Source organism: Lepidothrix coronata, unplaced genomic scaffold (genome assembly GCF_001604755.1).
Source record: "Lepidothrix coronata isolate B3197 unplaced genomic scaffold, Lepidothrix_coronata-1.0 Scaffold137, whole genome shotgun sequence".
Taxonomy (NCBI): Eukaryota; Metazoa; Chordata; class Aves; order Passeriformes; family Pipridae; genus Lepidothrix; species Lepidothrix coronata.
In genome coordinates, this window is record NW_016690317.1 from 1,303,287 (window position 1) to 1,307,196 (window position 3,910).

Here is a 3,910-nt window from a genome sequence, read left to right on the forward strand (position 1 = left end):
CCATCGGGGCTCTGTGTGACACCCATCAGGACTCTGTGACACCCATCGGGGCTCTGTGACACCCATCGGGGCTCTGTGACACCCATCGGGGCTCTCTGTGACACCCATCGGGGCTGTGTGTGACACCCATCGGGGCTCTGTGTGACACCCATCAGGACTCTGTGACACCCATCGGGACTCTGTGACACCCATCGGGACTCTGTGACACCCATCGGGGCTCTGTGTGACACCCATCGGGACTGTGTGACACCCATCGGGGCTGTGTGACACCCATCGGGGCTGTGTCTGACACCCATTGGGACTCTGTGACACCCATCGGGGCTCTGTGTGACACCCATCAGCTCCACTACCCCAGCACACCCCCTCTCCGAGGAACCCTCGCTGTAGATCGCTGAATTTTAGCTTAAACCACGCTGAGAGGAGGCCCAGCTGCAGACAAAGCACAACCACCCACCCCTCCACCCTCCAGGTGCTGAAGCAGCCAAAAAGCTGCGCAACAAAAGGCAGAAGCACTGGGCAGTAAAAGCGCCTGTGGCTGCAGACCCCTCCCCTAACGCCTTTATCCAGGCAGTCTATCAGCTTTGGAAGGGGTTTGCCCACTCCCAACACGTGAAAGCTGAGCTGGTGGGTGGGTGTGACAAGGGCATGGCAGGGGATTCTGCAGCCCAGGAGTTCAGGAGGCCTTGCCAGGAGGGTCCTGCAGAGCTGGACTCGCTCCCTGGCTCAGCCCCCACGGCTGGATTCGACACAACTTGGGCAGCTCAGCAGCCTTGGATGGTCTGAAATCAATGCAGGGTTGTTGGTTCAGCTCTGGGGATTGCAGCTCTCACCTGTGCTGAGGCAAAACTGAGCCCGTCCCTCTGCAGATCCGACTGTCCAGGCACAAACACGGAAAAGCCCCGGGAATCCTGGACCAGAAGGACTGGCTGGGACAGAGGGACAGAGAGCATCCCCCTGCAGCTGTAGGAAAGCCCCCAGACCAGGTGTGGTTCAGATGCATCCCCACAGATCCTTTCCTAAAAGCCTGAAATCACCACCTTGGGATTGACCAGCAGAGATGCTGAAGGGATATTGAGTGAAGGGAAAGAGGCCACCGGGCAAAGGACACCCCGGTGGGAATGCAAATGAGGGCAGCCCTAATACCTGTTAACTGAAGGTAACCCCAATACCTGGTAACTGAAGGCAGCCCCAATACCTGTTAACTGAAGGCAGCCCCAATACCTGGTAACTGAAGGCAGCCCCAATACCTGTTAACTGAAGGTAACCCCAATACCTGGTAACTGAAGGCAGCCCCAATACCTGTTAACCCCGGCTCGTTTAACAGACGAGGGGAGCACAAAAGTGGTTTGAGACACTCCCCGTGCCTCCCTCCCGTTTATCCCCGTGTCAAATCGAGCCCTTAAAACCAGACCCAGGGGAATTTCCCCATTCAGGGAAGGCTTTCAGCTGCATTTGGCCCCTCTCATTGCAGCATTGCAGGCTGAGTCCTGCCACTGAATTACAGCGTGGAAGCAGAGCCCACTGGGACTACTTTTACCCAAAATCTGCCCTTGCAATCCCTGTTTTCACCTCTCAACTGCCCACCCATCCCCACGGGGACCTGCCCTCACTCTGGGATGCAGCTCCACCGATGCCTTTGTCTGCCTCCCCCACCTCACCCTGTCTTCCCGAATTTCCAGTGCTGCCCAGTTCCCTGCACAAACTGGGGGGGCTGCAGCAAACTCTCATCTCAGGAGCGGCCTCGTTGCCTTGGTTACCCATCACCAAGCCTGGGCCTCTGCGAGCTCTGCCCAAACCTGCCTTTTCCTTGCATTTCTCCTGCTTTTCCTACTAAAAACTCAGATTTTTTTTTTTTTTTTTTTGCTCTCAGACAGCTGGACTTAGAAGAATAAATTAGATCTAAAAATTAATCAGTTAAATGCATTAAGTACATCAAATAAATTAAATAAATAAATAAAAACCACGAGGGGAATGCCCTCGGATGTGCATTGGTGGTGAATTCTGGTACAAATCCCAGTGAGAAAGAACAAAACCAGCAGCAGAGGACACGGGGCTGTGTCAGTTTAGGCACAAAGCAGGTTTCAGAGCCAACTAAGCTCAGCCTAAGTCCTGAGGAGCTGGAGCTGTTTAACTGTCCTCCGTTTCCTAAAAATTAGCTATTTTCTCTATCCACTGTTACCCAGTTAAAAATAACATCTGATTTAATTTTTCAGCACAGTCTGGGAGAATTGAATCAGAGCCCACTAAAATGTTAACACACACTCAGAAAGGTCTCAGCATTCTTCTGTGGAGAGAGCAAGTTAGATTTGGTTAATCCCATTTTTGGAAAGAACACGCAACATTCTCAGCCCTGCAAACCAATGTGGCTCTTGGAAAAATCATCCCCATCTATGTTTATGATATTTCCAATTGTCACATCAAGTGAAAATTATTGAAGAATGTGAACTAAGTAAGATATCAGGCAGCTCTCCTGCTCCACCTGTATTGAATTGCAAAGGCCACCTCTGACTCTTTTCAGTGTTGGAGCTTAATTGGATCTTCCAGACAGAAACAATCCCCTCCTCACACGGGAGTGCCAGGAAGGAGGAAGAAAAGGGACAAGGAATTTTAATTGCACTGTAACCCTTCCAGGGGGGTTTCTTGCAAGCACCACATTGCAGGCACCCAACAGACTAGAACCAAAAGCAAAATCCACCAGGAGCCTCTCAGAGAAGACACACTCAAACAAACGTGACCTGCAGGGCCCAGAGATGGGTCCTGGGGTTTAATGTAGGGAAGTAATGTAAATGGGGTTTAATGTAGGGAAGGAATGTAAATGGGGTTTAATGTAGGGAAGGAATGTAAATTAAACCATTTGTCAGGCCTGGCTGAAAGGGGGAAAAGGGCTGATTTGTCAGTGGGGTTTTGCCTTCATCATAATTGCTGTGTCCATCTTTCCTGCCCCTCCTCACCCCCCCTCACCCCGGTGCAGGCTGCCAGCAGCTCTCACACTCACATCCGTGGCCGAGGCAATGCTCCACTCTCCAGTTCATATATCTTGGTGAGAGGCCTATAAATAGACTCCATTTCCTCCCCCTTGCCCCTGTGCTGAATCCATCACCCTGCCAGCACAGTCACCTTTCAGCACTGCATCAAGTCGAGGGTTCTCCAGTGCAGAGCCACGAGGGGAGAGCCCCCTGAGCCCCCCTGCACTCTGAAACACTCTGCAGTGTCCTCAGGAGCTCCAGCACGTGACAGAAGTGGTCCCAGTCTCCCCAAAATATTCCAGGTTGACAAGAGACTGCCAACCCAACTGCTGGTAACACAGCCAAGGGCTGCCCAGGAGGACTTGAGCTCCACAGCTCCCGTTCTGGTCTGTGGGGCACCAGGCAGGGCTCTGCTGTGCCCCAGAAAGGGTTGGCAGGATGTGGGATGGGGTGGATCTCTTGGGGAGTTATTTCCCTCTGGTGCCACCCATTGCCCAGACCCTGCCAGGACCTCCAACCCCAATTCGGTTTGGCAGCACCTCATTCCAGGCCTGGACTGTGGACTTGTGCCCTTTTGCTGCACCCTGGAATGGTTTGGCTTGGAAGGGACCTTTAAAGATCATCCAGTGCCACCCCCTGCCATGGGCAGGGACACCTTCCACTAGCCCAGGTTGCTCCAACCTGGCCTTGGACACTTCCAGGGATCCAGGAGCAGCCCCAGCTTCTCTGGGAATTCCATCCCAGCCCCTCCCCACCCTCCCAGGGAACAATTTCTTCCCAGTATCCCATCTAAATTTTCTGTCAGTGTGAAGCCATTCCCCCTTGTCCTGTCACTCCAGGCCCTTCTAAACAGTCCCTCTCCATCCTTCTTTCAGCTCCTTCAGGTCCTGGAAGGCCACAATCAGGTCACCCTGAAGCTTCTCTTCTCCAGGCTGAACAATCCC